This window comes from Neofelis nebulosa, chromosome 16, assembly GCF_028018385.1.
Source record: "Neofelis nebulosa isolate mNeoNeb1 chromosome 16, mNeoNeb1.pri, whole genome shotgun sequence".
Lineage (NCBI taxonomy): Eukaryota > Metazoa > Chordata > Mammalia > Carnivora > Felidae > Neofelis > Neofelis nebulosa.
The window spans coordinates 41,057,125-41,072,140 of record NC_080797.1 but is presented as its reverse complement, the minus strand read 5'-3'; the positions used below and the strand labels follow the sequence as shown (position 1 = coordinate 41,072,140).

At 40.1% G+C, this 15,016-nt stretch overlaps 1 protein-coding gene and 1 pseudogene across 2 annotated transcripts in view; one reads left to right on the top strand and one right to left on the bottom strand.

Annotated features, from left to right (window-relative positions):
- Positions 1 to 15,016, top strand: part of SPAG9 (sperm associated antigen 9) — a 133,709-nt gene that overhangs the window by 11,198 nt on the left and 107,495 nt on the right. The window lies entirely within an intron of this gene.
- LOC131498604 (U6 spliceosomal RNA) lies at positions 11,139 to 11,239 on the bottom strand (annotated as a pseudogene).

Genomic DNA, 15,016 nt, shown 5'->3' with positions numbered 1-15,016 from the left:
ATTTTTATTTAAATTCCAGTTAATTCCAGTGTAATATTAGTTTTGGGTGTACAGTATATAGTGATTCACCAATTCCGTACAACACCCTATGCTCATCACAACAAGCACACTCCTTAATCCCCATCACCTGTTTCACCCGTCCCCTCCACTGACCTCCCCTCTGGTAATCATCAATTTGTTCTCTATAGTTTAGAGTCTGAAGAAACATATTTTGATTCTGTGGCTTTCAACTCTCTTGGTTTTCTGCTCTTTTCTTCTTTTTCCTCCTCCTCCTCCCTCTCCTCCTCTCTATACCCAACTTGGGACTTGAACTCACAAACCTGAGAATAAGAGCTGCATGCTCCACCAACTGAGCCAGCCAGCCACTCCAGTTTTCCTCTTTTCTGACCACTCTGGATTCCTCTTACATTGTTAACTTTGGTATTCCTTGGAGTTCTTTCTGAGCTCCCCTCTAGTTTTCATTTTGTGCCCTGCCTAACTGATACTGTTCATTCCCATGGGTTTAGTTACCGTTTGTTGACCATTCCAAAATGTATATCCCATTCATTCATTTCATAGATATTTAGAGAGTGCTGCCTGTGTGCCTGGTGTCCACTGGGGATACAGTGGTGAGCAAAGACAAGATTCTTCTCTCATGAAGTTGACGGCCTGTTAAGAACTTTAGGGCCAGATCTGTCTGTCTGGAGTTTCAGATCCACATTGCTGGTGTTTCTTGGATATGAATGTCTCCTGACGTGTCCAGACCTGAACTTCCCTACCGAGCCTGCTGCTGCTCTGTTCTCTTTGTGAGGGATACCGCTGTCTGCCTGGCCAGATAGCTCATTACCATCCTTAAGTCTTCTCTCTCCTTCACCCCCATTGCTACCTTCTTTTGTTTCCTTTTAAATATTTCTTTTTATTTTATTATTGTTATTTTATTTTTTCCAACTTTTAAATATTTCTGGATTCTCTTCTTCCAAATCCATGTCTTCTACTCAGATACAGAGTGCCAACGTCTCTTGGCCTGAATCCAAACTCCGAAGAGGTGGGACTTTGTGTCATTCACATCGTCTACCAGTATCTAGCACGAAGAAAGCATCCAGTGAACATCTCTGAATAAATGAATGGGCAACTAAAACTGTCCCCTAACTGATCTATCTGCTTCTAGTATTGCAAACCAATAAATTGCCCATCATACTGTACCAAGTCTTTCCAAAGTGGAGATCTAATCAGATCTTTCTGTACTTAAAAGCCTTCAGTGGCTCTGTCTAAAGTTCTTGAAATGTCTAAAGTTCTTAGGAGACAAGGCATTGTGATCTGGCCACTGCTTATCTCACCAGCCTCATCTTTTTGTTTTTGAGCCCTACTGAACACTTGGGAGTTTGTCTGCAAATAGTGTTCTCTCCAGGCCTTCTTAAAAGCTGCCTCTTTGCTTGGCACTCTGTTTCTCTTCTGTTGCCTGGCTAGCAGTATTCATCTTTTTTTTTTTTTTTAATGTTTATTTATTTTTTTTGAGAGAGAGAAAGTGTGAGTGGGTGAGGGGCAGAGAGAGAGGGAGGGGACAGAGGATCTGAAACAGGCTGTTTGCTGACAGCCCAGAGACCGACTTGGGGCTCAGTAAACTCATGAACCATGAGATCATGACCTCAGCCGAAGTTGGATGCTCAGCTGACTGAACCACTCAGGCACCCCTAACAGTATTCATCTTTCAGATTTCAATTCTGGAAAGCCTTTTATGAACACCTAGGTGTGGTTTGTGCCCCTCTTATATTGTCCCACAGCATACCCTGCTTCTCTTCTCGTAGCACTTCCAGTGTTACAGCAAACTAACTGATGGCTTTAATTCCCCCACTAAACTACTGGGATGCAGTAGGTATTTAATAGATACTTGTTGGTTGGTTGGAGGGATGGATGAATATGCTGAAGGTCAAATGGCTAAGCCTAAGTATTTAAAGTTCTCTTTTGTGCATTCAAGTTATTTGTCCTTACCATTGGTGCCAAGTTATGCTAAAACTTCCAAAAAATTCTTCAATAAGTCCTTTGACTTTTGTATGTAAAAAAGCCCCATGACTTCTGAGGAGAGTTCTTGCAGACACTTTACCTACATTGTCCTATACATAGCAGATATTCCAGAACTATTTATGCGTTTAAAAAACCGAAATGTTAACATCGTAGGCATTACTTCTGCATTTGCAAAGGTTGGGCTAGGTGATCTCTCTTTTCATTTATCATTTCTAAAAATTTATTTTTTATTTTGTTTATGTCTTTGTTTTGTTGTTTTCTGTTTGTTTTTGGAGGAGGTCTAGGTGATTTTAAAAGTCACGTTAGCATCGTGATTCTCTGATTATTTTAAACTTAATGTGGTTTTCTTTTGTACTTTAATTCACTTTAGATTTGTTTGAATTGCTGCTTGAGAAATAAGTTTGTCTGAATAAAATTTTCACAGAAATGAACGTTAAGTGCCCAAACTGAATTTTAACTGTTTGCTTAGAATCTTTTGATAGACATTTCTAATTAGGATACAGCAGTAGTACTTAGAGTAACAAATAAAATAGTAAAACATTTATTTTTGAAGAAAAGTTCGTCCTGAAGAATAGTGAATATCCTATTTCTTTTTATTTTATTATTAATATTTTTTAACGTTTACCTATTTTTGAGAGACGTAGCATGAGCGGGGAGGGGCAGAGAGGGAGGGAGACATAGAATCCTGAAGCAGACTCCAGGCTCTGAGCTGTCAGCACAAAGCCCAGAGTGGGGCTTGAACCCACCAACCTTGCGATCATGACCTGAGTCAAAGTCGGACGCTCAACTGACTGAGCCACCCAAGGGCCCCATGAATATTCTATTTCTTGGGCATTGAAACATATTGGTTAAAAGCATCTGCTAGGCTATTATGGTATAAATAAAGTTTATAATTTTTTTAATTTTAGAGAGAGCACGTGTGTGCAAGCTGGGGAGGGGGAGGGTCAGAAGGAGAAACTTTAAATGTTTTTAAAATTTATTTTTGAGAGAGCGAGCATGAGTGGGGGAGGGGCAGAGAAAGAGGGGGACAGAGGATCTGAAGTGGGCTCTGTGCTGACAGCAGCAAGCCTGACGTAGGCCAAACCCACGAACTGCAAAATCATGACCCGAGCTGAAGTTAGACACTCAATCTACTGAGCCGCCCAGGCGCCTGTAAAATTTCTAATTTCAGTGATCAAATCCTCAATTTGAATTTTCTTTCAGTTACCTGTTGCCCTAGCCTCATTTTTTGTTACTGCTACCTATTTGTAAACAAATACCTCTTAAAAAATTCAACAGGTTGCATAGAAGTGTGGAATCAAGTAAACAGGCTTTTGTAAAACCAGAAGGGTAACTTTTTCAAAAGGCTATTGTTTGTCTATGGTTCTACTATGAAAATAGTCTACTTGAACTTGTTTGATATGATTTGGGAAACATTTGACAGAAATTACCCACGTATTTGTGGCTCTGTTCAGTTTTAAATCTTTAAAGAATACTTTTATACTAGGATAGGAATTCATCTAGTAATTTACTCAGTTGTTAACCACCTCAAAGCTAGCTGAGGGCCAGGAAGTGAACAAAGATTTCTGAATAGCTAAAATGACTATCTCAAAGTCTGTGTAATAAAGTTCATGATCTTGGCCTCCTGAATAAACACTTAAAGGCAAAGTACTTGTTCATAGTATCCTTATTTTATTTTTTTATTATTTATCAAAAAAAATTTTTTTAATGTTTGTTTATTTTTGAGAGAGAGAGCTACAGAGTGTGCGCAGAGGAGGGGGCAGAGAGAGAGGGAGACACAATCTGAAGCAGGCTTCAGGCTCCAGGCTCTGAGCTCTGAGGTGTCAGCACAGAACCCAACGCCAGGCTCGAACTCAGAGCCAGGAGATCATAACCTGATCTGAAGTCTGATGATGCTTAACCTACTGAACTACCCAGGTGCCCCCATAGTATCCTTATTTTATTTTATTTTATTTTATTTTATTTTATTATTTTTTCATAGTATCTTTATTTTAAATAAAATAGTTTCTTAGCCCTCACCAGGTTGTAAACAGCAAATTAACAGAGTATCTGTTAGAGGGATGCCTAGGTGGCTTAGTCAGTTAAGCGTCCAACTTTGGCTCAGGTCATAATCTTGTGGTTGGTGGGTTTGAGCCCTGTATGGGGCTCTCCACTGGTGGTGGGGAACCTGCTCGGAATTCTCTCTTCCTCTCTGCTCCTCCCCAACTTGTGTGGGCTCTCTTTCTCTTAAATAAATAAATACACTTGAAAAAAGGTGCCCTGGTCAGGGGCAAGGGCAGTGGGGTCAGATTGCCTTAGTTCAAGTCCTGGCTCTGTTACATTCTAACTCTGTAAGCATGGACAAGTTTCTTAATGCCAAACCTCAATTTCTTAATTGTAAATAAGGATAATAATAGTAACTTCCTTACAGGAATATTGTGAGGATTATACAAGAAAAATGAGCTTTTCAAAGCTCTAGGCATTTGGTTAAGTACTAAATGTTACCTGGATGTCTGATACCAACCTACCTATCCATCCGTCTCATTTACTCATTTGTAAAAGAGATGTTAATTAAACACTTTGTGCCCAGACGTGAGGTACAAGAATGAATAGTCTAGGGTCTTGCCATCGAGGAGCTCATAGTCTGGTGGGAAGGCTAATGTAAATAAGTAGGGCAGCTTTACGTAAGCATTTTAAACAAGTCCTGTTTATACGAGATGCTAAAAGCCTAACAACCTGAGGGATAGCTTTCACAGAGACAGGGTGGCATTTAACTGGGTTATGTGTCACAGATCCAAAGCATGAGAGGCTTGGGGCACCTGGTTGGCTCAGGTAGTGGAGCATGCGACTCTTGATCTCAGGGTCGTGAGTTTGAGCCCCATGTTCGGTGTAGAGATTACTTAAAAATAAAATCTTTGAACAAAAAAAAACTCTGAGAGGTTTAAAGTGTGTAACATATTCAGAAAACTACAAAAACATGACATTTATTTTTTTGGTATATTTAAGTAGTAAATATTAGTTTTCCATATGTTCTTTAAAAGAATGTACTAGTACTTATGCCATATAGGGGTAGCAAGAATTGAGGTTTAACATAATCAAGAGTCAGAAATTAAGGGACAGGTATTGTCAAATCTGGGTTTTTATCTGGACGGCATCACTTTGTATAATACAGTATGGCTTATAATCATGATTCACGGTGATTCATAATGATGCTTCTTATCAACATAAGGTTACATTTTATTTGATATGCTTCTTTCAAGGAGGTAAGTATATATGAAACTCTAGAAACTTTTTTCTGTTGGTGGAGAAACCTCTTACATTTTATTTTATTTTCTGTAACAAATTCTAGAAACATTTTTAATTGAAATATGTGATAGGTGATAAGGTTTTGGGATGATGGTGGGGTTCAGAGCTGATGGCCAAGAAAGAATTCTTGAAGAAGTCGTTGGTGCAAAAAGGTGATTTTATTAAAGCATGAAACAGGACACAAGGGCAGAAAGAGCTGCAATGGAGTGGTGAAGAGTGGCTCCCCAAATAACTGTGGAGCTCAGGGAGGTAAAGTCAAAAGGGAAGTTTCCAAAGAGATTTTCATATGCTCAAGATGCACTGATTTCTGGAGGCCTGGCTATTGTCAAGCCAAGGTTGTTTTTACCTCTAGCAAAGCATTAACATTGAGGTAGTAGGGAGTTCCTGGAGAAATGTTTCACTCTGCCTGCCTTAAGTATTTGTCAGTGGGCTGCAAGTTATAAGGAAACTTAATTTTGTCTGCCAGTTCCTTCTTGCCTTTGTTCCCCACATCACTATGGAGGGGAGGGTGATACTGAGGCTCCAGGAAACTGAGTCTATAGGTTTCTAGAGATTGGGCTATTGGTAAGATTGCCTTTTTCTTGTCATTTACTAAGATATTTGTATACTGAGACTCTATCAGTTTAACCATTTGTTTTCTGTTGTTTCCTTTGTCCTTGGGCAGCCTGGAGTGCCTGAGTAATGTCACACATACCCCACCTGGTGGGAGGTGGGTAATGCTAGCTTGTGCTTGGGCCTCAGCTTGTCTTATGCTCCCTCATCAATAGGGGGGCCCCTGGGTGGCTCAGTCAGTTAAGTGTCCCAACTCTTTTTTTTTTTTTAAGTTTATTTATTTATTTTGAGAAGACAGTGACAGCACCATTGTGGGGGGGGGGGCGGTTTGCAGAGAAAGGGGGGTACAAAATCCCAAGCAGGCTCCATGCAGAGACTGACATGGGGCTCAAACTCATGAAACTATGAGATCATGACCTGAGCTGAAACCAAGAGTCAAGACAAACAGCCGACCGAGCCACCCAGGTGCCCCAAGTGTCCAACTCTTGATTTCGGCTCAGGTTGTGATCTCATGGTTTGTGGGATCGAGCCCCGAGTCAGGCTCTGCATGGACAGTGCAAAGCCTGCTTGGAATTCTATCTCTCCCTCTCTTTCTCCCACTCACGTGTTCTTTGTCTCAAAAAATAAATGAATATGCTTAAAAAAAGTAAGATAGTTGTGATAGAAATGTTTTGGTGTTTCAGCTTTTTCTTAATAATATGGTTATGAAGACTACTTCATTTCTTAGTGATACTAATCAACTGATAGTATTAATATTGTTGACTTTGAAAATTTTCATTTCTGGGGCGCCTGGGTGGCTCACTTGGTTAAGTGTCTGATTCTTGATTTTGGCTCAGGTCATGATCTCACAGTTTGTGGGTTCAAGCCCCACGTTGGGCTCTGTGCTAACAGCTCAGAGCCTGCTTGGGATTCTCTGTTTCCCTCTCTTTCTGCCTCTTTCCTGCTGGCTCTGTCTCTCTCTCAAGAAACATAAACATTTTTTAAAAAAGAAAATTTTCATTCCCTCAACAGACTGCATGTATTTAATTAGATTAACCTGATTTTTTCTTTCTGTGAAAATTTCACTTTATATAGTTGTCAACATATTTTTTCCTTAAAAATTTTTATTGTGATAAAATATACACAACATAAAATTTATCATTTTAACCACTTTTAAGTGCATAATTCAGTGGTATTAAATACATTCCTATTGTGCAACTGGAAGCTCCTTCCATCTCTAGAACTTTTTCATCATCTGAAATTGAAACTCCATACCAACGAAACTGTAGTTCCTGGTTCTCCCTTCTTGCCACTGGCAACTATTGTTCTGTTTTCTGTTCTTACGAATTTGACTACTTTAGGTACTTGGTGTAAATGGAAATATTTGCCCTTTTGTGTCTGACTCATTTCACTTAACATGTTTTTAGGGCTCATCCCTCTGTAGCATGTATCCTAATTTCATTCCTTTTTAAGGCTGAATAATATTCCATTATATGTATATACAAGTCTCTTATCAGATATATAACTTGCTAATATTTTCTCCCATTCTGTGGGTTGTCTTTTTACTTGTTTTTTGTTTTTTTTTTTACTTTATTTTTTTCTAAGTTTATTTAAGTAATTTCTTCACCCAATGTGGGGCTTGAATTCATGACCCTGAAATCAAGAGCCGCACTCCCTTTGGACTGAGCCAGCCAGGCGCCCCTAAATTAACAGTAGTCTGAATGGATATATGGACCAATCTCTCCAGAAACCCTGGCAAAGGGTTCCAGTTTCTGTTTGAAACGTGGGGCTCAAACTCACGACCCTGAGACCCAAGAGCTGGATGCTATTCCGAGCCAGCCAGTTGGCCTTTGAGTTATTTATTTTGAAAGAGAAAGCGGGGGGGGGGGGGGGGGGGAGAGAGAGAGAGGGAAGGAGAGAGAAAATGAATGGGGGAGGGGCAGAGAGAGAATCCCAAGAGCCCACAGGGAGCTCGATCTCATGACCATGAGATCATGACCTGAGCTGAAATCCAGTGCCCCATTGAGTTACTTTTTATATGTGGAGTTCAGATTAATTCCTTTGCGTGTGGAAATTCAGTTCTCCAGTGGCATTTGTTGATGAGACTGTTCTTTTCCCATTGAATTTTCTTGATACCCTTGTTGAAATACAATTGACCATAAATCTGAGGGTTTATTTCTGGACTCTTAATTCTAGCCTTTTGATCTATATATCTGTCCTTAAGCCAATACCACCCTGTTGTGGTTACTGTCATTTTTTTTTTTTTTTTAATGCTTATTTATTTTTGAGAGAGACAGAGTGTGAGTGGGGGAGGGGCAGAGAGAGAGGGAGACACAGAGTCTGAAGCAGGCTCCAGGCTGTGAGCTGTAGACACAGAACCTGACACGGGGCTCGAACCCACCCACGAGCAGTAAGATCAGGACCTGAGCTGAAGTTGACCACTTAACCAACTGAGCCACCCAGGGGCCCTGGTTACTGTCATTTTGTAATAAGTTTTGAAATTGAGGAGCATGTCCTCCAATTGTGGTTTTTTTAAAGATTACTTTGGTAAAAGCAAAACAAAACAAAAATAAAGATTACTTTGGTTATTCTGGGTCCCCCTAATTTCCATATGAATTTTAGGGTCAGTTTGTCAATTTCTGCAAAGGAGCAGCTTGGATTTTCATAGGGACTTTGTTGAATTTGTAGGTCAGTTTGAGGACTATTGTCATCTTACCAATATTAGGTCTCCTGATTCACGAACATGGGATGGCTTTCCATTTATTTAAATTTTGTTTCTTTCAACTATGTTTTGTTGTTGTTAGAATAAAAGTTTTACATTTTTTTTGTTAAATTTATGTCTAGGCATTTAGTTCTTTTTGATACAATCGTAAATGGAATTGTTTCCTTAATTTCATTAAAAAAAAAATTATTTTAAAGGTAAACTCTACCCCCAACGTGGGGCTTGAACTCATGACCCCAAGATCAAGAGTCAGATGCACTGCTGACTGAATTGCAGCTTAATTTCATTTTCTGATCATTGAAAGTGTTTAGAAGCACACTTGATTTTTGTATATCGATCTTTTATCCTGCCGAGCTTATTTATTCTAATAGGTTATTTACATTTGAGAAAGAGAGAGAGAGAGAGAGAGAGAGAGAGACACTGTGAGTGGGGGAGGGGCAGAAAGAGAGGGAGACAGAACCTGAAGCAGGCTCCAAGCTGTCAGCAAGGAGCATGACGTGGGGCTCAACCCCACAAACTGTGAGACCATGACCTGAGCCAAATTTGGACGTTTAACTGACTTGAGCTACCCAGAAGCCCCAAGCATCTGACTCTTGATTTTGGCTCAGAGATCCCAATGCAGGGCTCCAGCTCCTGAACTGTGAGATCATGACCTGAGCTGAAGTCGGAAGCTAAACAGACTGAGCCACCCAGGCACCCATAGCTGTTTATTTTTACTTAAGATACTTATCATAAATAAAAATACAGAACATTGGGGCACCTGGCTGGTTCAGTCGGTTGTGTGTTTGACTTCAGCTCAGGTCATGATTTTGCGGTTCTTGAGTTTGAACCCCGCATCGGGCTCTCTGATGACAGCTCACAGTCTGGAGCCTGCTTGGGATTCTGTGTCTCCTTCTCTCTCTGCCCCTCTCCTGCTCACGCTCTGTCTCAATCCTTCTCAAAAATAAATAAACATTAAAAAAAACTTTTTTTAAAATACAGAACATTAAAGACAAAGGTAAAGTTGCCTTCTGGAAGGGCAGTGGTACTGGAAGGAAAATAAAGGTGACCTATGAATTTGGTGTATATTTTATCTTTTTTTTTTTTTTAGACATTTTCTACAGATCATCTATAAATTATGTGCCGTATTGCTTTGGGATTTTTTTGGGATAAGTATTTTTTCCCTAAATATTATTACATTTTCATATAATTTTATAGTTTGTTTATTCATTGTTTTTTTTTTTAACCTGTCTATGATGATACATACATATATATCTAGTTCTTTTGTTTTAACTGCTGTGCATACCATCATATGAATGTGCCATATGCCATTATCCATCCTTCTATTGATGAAAGTTCTGAGTTATTTCCTATGTTATATATTACCACATTATGTACTACAAACTCTGTTGAAGTAACATTCAGTGGACATGTAAGAGCTTCTCAAAGATACATACTTTAAAATAAGCTGCCAGATTTTAGAATATTTGTAAACTTAACTAGGTATGGCCACAGAACTTGTCAATGGGGTGTAGTGATTTATATTCCAACTGGGAGTGTGTAAGAGTTACTTTCCTGTATCTGCCAACACTTGACACACTCAGACTTTTTGGCTTTAGTTTCTAATCTAATATTTGTGAAACAAGCTTTTGTTTTAATTTGCTTTTCTCAGATCACTAGTGTGGTTGAGCATATTTTCTTACATTTATTCTCCCTTCCTTTTCTGTGAATTGCCTGTTCAGTTTCATTTACTCATAACTGGCAACAACCTATGACTAAATAGATCAAAATTATACTTTACAGTGGCTTTATAGTATTCCCTTATATGATCGTCACTGGGGAACCTGTACTTAATTTTTAATCTTAATTTTATTTATTTTTATTAAATTCTTTTTTAATGTTTATTTTTGAGAGAGAGACAGAATACAAGTGAGGGAGGGGCAGAGAGAGAGGGAGACACAGAATCCCAAGCAGGCTCCAGGCTCCAAGCTGTCAGCACAGAGCCCGACACGGGGCTCCAACCCACTAAACGTGAGATCATGACCTGAGCTGAAGTCAGAAGCTTAACTGACTGAGCCACCCAGGTGTCCCAATTTTTTTATTTTGAGACAGAGAGAGGGAGGGAGAGAGAGAGAGAGAGAGAGAGAGAGAGAGAGAGAGAGAGAGAAAGTGTGTGAGCAGGGGAAAGGGACAGAGGGAGTGAGAGAATCCCAAGCAGGCTCCATGCTCAACGTGGAGCCCAAGAGGTGGGCTTGATCTCATGACCCTGGGATCATGACCTGAGCTGAAATCAAGAGTTGGATGCTCAACTGACTGAGCCACCGAGATGCCCCTGTACTTAATTTTTAAATTTTATTTTAAAGTTTTACTTACTTATTTTGAGAGAGAGAGAGAGAGAGAGCGAGAGAGCGAGAGAGAGCAGGGGGAGATTAGAAAGGGAAGGAGGGAGAGGATCCCAAGCAGACTCCGTACTGCCAGCAGAGCCTGATGTGGGGCTTGATCTCATGAACCGTGAGATCATGACCTGAGCTGAAACCAAGAGTTAGATGCTTAACCAACTGAGCCACCCAGGTGCCCCAATTTTATTTTAAAAAAAGTTTAATTCCAGTACAGTTAACATAAATATATGGAATGCTTCGGAAATTTGTGTGTCATCCTTGCACAGAGCCATGCTAATTTTCTCTGTATGTTTCTATTTTATTTTTATTTTTGAGAGAGAGAGAGAGAGAGCGAGTGCGCACATGAGCAGGGAAGGGGCAGAGAGAGAGGGTGACACAGAATCTGAAGCAGGCTCTAGGCTCTGAGCTGTCGGCACAGAGCCCGACTCGGGGCTCGAACTCAAAGACAGTGAGATCATCCCAGAGCAGAAGTCAGATGTTCAACCGGCTGAACCACCCAGGCACCCCCTATCTCTCTGTTTTATGTGTGCTGCTGAAGTGAGCGTGGGGAATCTGTACTTTAAGAGTCCTAAGAGATGTATCATCCAAATGCAACATAGGGACTTTGGATCCTGGCTATGAACATTCATGAGATAACCAGGAAAATCTGAATGGTGACTGGATATTCCCTATTATTTCATTAAGGATTGGGAAATGGTGCTATTCTAACTCAGTTATTCCTTCAGCATTTTTACCTGATTTTCTTATAAAAGAGAACTTCTCCCTTATCAACTGTTCAATTACCTAAGGTATAGTTTGTACACGGAAGATAGGCTAAAGTGCTCTATTCTTCAGTTCATACTTTTATAATCTCTAAGAGCTCTTCCTTGTTCTTGTTCTTCCCCTGCCCCCACCTCTTTCTAAAAATAGCATACTGTTCCGGTTTCATGGATGCAGTGAGTTTTCTTTGGTCTCTGAGTATATTAATTATAGTTTTCATTTGTTCCCTGTTTTGTCTGTTTCCTCAGAGTCCCATTTTTTTTCTGATAGTTTTGGTCTCTTTCAGGTTTGAGCTTCAAGTGCCTGATAACCCTTAATTATCTCTTCATGTTATAAGCGTGAGGCACTAAAAAAAAGGAGGGCCAGAAGCTTTGTGTATCTGGAAGCAGTTTATTGCCTATTGGGAACCCAGATTTCAGTATCCCATGGTCTTATATCTCAGAGGTATTTGAGTTTTGCCAAGGAAAGATATTCTCAGGGGGAGTGAGTGGTAGAGAAGCCGAGTCACTTGAGAATCTGGGTGAGGGCAGGAATGGGAAGGGGACGGTCAGTATTGCTACTTGGTATGTAGATTTTTACTTACTTCATTTCTTTCCATTTGGCACCTATTTGTTACCGGTATTTCCTTGTCTAGCATCTCTCTTACTGAGTTTATTCTGAAAACACACTTCCTGTGTAGGTGGACAGAAGAACCACCTGGGTGCTCTGGGATGGCACTGGGGATGTATTAGGGATGTTACTACTAACTTTTACTAGTTCTTTTAGACTTCCACTTTTCCCCCATTTTAGCCCCATCCTCACCCCAGCTCTCTAATTACATAGTTTTTATCATATGCCTCTGTCATAATGTATTTATCCACTATCTGTTGATGGACATTGAATTACCTTCCAGTTTTTAGCTTTTATTACAAATAGTGCTTCAATGAATATTCTTGTACATGTGCCTTTGTACATACTTATTTGATTAAAAAAAATTTTTTTTTAATTTTTTAACATTTATTTATTATTGAGAGACAAAGAGACACAGAGCGTGAGCAGGGGCAGGCTCCAGGCTCTGAGCTTTCAGCACAGAGCCCGACGTGGGGCTCCAACTCACGAACTGTGAGATCATGACCTGAGCCGAAGTCGGACACTCAACTGATGGAGCCACCCAAGCGTCCCAAATTATTTCTTTTTTTTAAAGTTTATTTATTCATTTTGAGAGGCAGGGGAGAGGACAGAGAGAGGCTCAGTCTCAGAAACCATGAGCTCATGTATGACCTGAACCAAAATCAAGAGTTGGACGCTTAACTAACTGAGCCACTCAGGTTCCCAATAAATGATTTCTTAATAATATTTAATGTTTAATCAGTATACACATTTCTCAGTTGTCTCATAAAAATAGTTTTTAAAAATTATTTTATTTTATTTATTTTTATTTTTGAGAGAGAGAGAGAGAGAGAGACAGAGTGCAAGCAGGGGAGGAGCAGAGAGAGAGAGGGAGACAGAATCCGAAGCAGGCTGTAGTCTCCAGGCTCTGAGCTGTCAGCCAGAGTCCAGCGTGAGGCTCAAACTCATGAACTGCGAGATCATGACCTGAGCTGAAGTCAGTCGCTCAACTGACTGAGCCACCCAGGTACCCCAAACAAATATATTTTTTTAAATGTTTATTTATTTCTGAGACAGAGAGAGACAGAGCATGAGTGGGGGAAGGGCAGAGAGAGAGGGAGACAGAATCTGAAGCAGGCCCCAGGCTCTGAGCTGTCAGCACAGAGCCCGACGTGGGGCTCGAACTCACAACCTGTGAGATCATGACCTGAGCCGACGTCGATCACTCAACCAACTGAGCCACCCAGGCGCCCCTCAAAGTTACTATTTTAAAGGGCTTTTCTTTTTTTGGCTCTTGAATCTTTACTCCAATTAGGAACAGTCCCTAGGGTTTTTGTTTTTTTTTTTTTTTAAACTTGGTGAGCTTAGCTTTTCAAAGTATTCATTTGTTTTTTTCTCCACAACAGTGGAGAAAAACAGCCCCTATAGGCCATCTGGACTTGAAACCATTTTGCTTCATCACAAAGCTTATTCTTTTTAGATCCTAACATAAGTCTGTATTGTCTATGGAGTTTTTGTTTTGTTTTGTTTTTTGTTTTTGTTTTTTTAACAGTGTCTAGTTGGTCTCAGGAGAGTTGTGTCTGAAGTTAATGTCAGTGTTGTTGGTTGATTAGTAATTGAGAGGGGCAAAGGGTATCTAGTGAAGAGGGATTTATCATACATGCTAAAAAAAAAAGCCATGTATGCATGGGCTCTTACTCTCCCCACCGCACACTTTTTTAAAGAAGTGTGTTGGTGACAGAGGACATAAAGAGGGAGACAAAAAGGGGTGAAGGGAGGGATGTGTACTCCACAGCAACATACCTGAGTAGCTCTGACAGACTCCCGTGCTGGAGGGGAGTAGCTAGAGTTTTCCAGGGTTGGATGCTTTTGTAATTTGAAAAACTGCCCTTCTCCTGCCTTGATTTTGATATTGCCCTAACCCCAGCATTTGCTAAATGTAGTGGAGGCAGACCAGCTTCATGAAGTTATTCCACTGGCAAGAAGTAAAGTCACACTTAATCAATTATGAATGCCCATAGGCTTCTATTTTTAAAATAATATATACTGTTTATGTTTGGGAGAGAGAAAGAGACAGAGAGAGACAGAGTGCAAGCAGGGAAGGGGGCAGAGAGAGAGGGAGACTGAATCTGAAGCAGGCTCCAGGCTCTGAGCTGTCAGCACAGAGCCCGACACAGGGCTCGAACCTATGAACCTTGAGATCATGACCAGAGTCAAAGTCACTTAATCGAAGTGAGCCACCCAGGCACCCTGCCAATAGGCTTCTTTTTAGTATCCATTTACTTTGTTTTTGAGCATGTACTTACTTCCCCTCCCCCTCCTTCAAAATGTCTCCGGCTGGGATAAAGCCTCAAGACCTGTAAAAATACAGCATTAGATGCAGATTTGGGTTGATAAAAGGAAATCTAGTTGTAATTGGAACTCTCTTATAAGTACCTTTATAGGAAAGAATGATATCTATAAAATGAATCTATTTTCTACATTCTTTTTAGAGTCTTTCTGGGATGGATCCACACTTCTATATCTTAGTGCTGACATACTCCACCCTGTATTGTAACTTTCGACTTCAACAGATCTAGTGTAAGGTCATGGCATATAGCATGAACTGTATATAATTAAAGTGGAATTCTCCCTTCACACTGATTTTTCCTCTCTCAGTATCCTATTTCAGAGTATGGTTTTGATTAATTGTATTTAGAAAAGCACCCATAATCATTTTTGGTTAGTTAAGCGGTAATATTAATGTTTAATT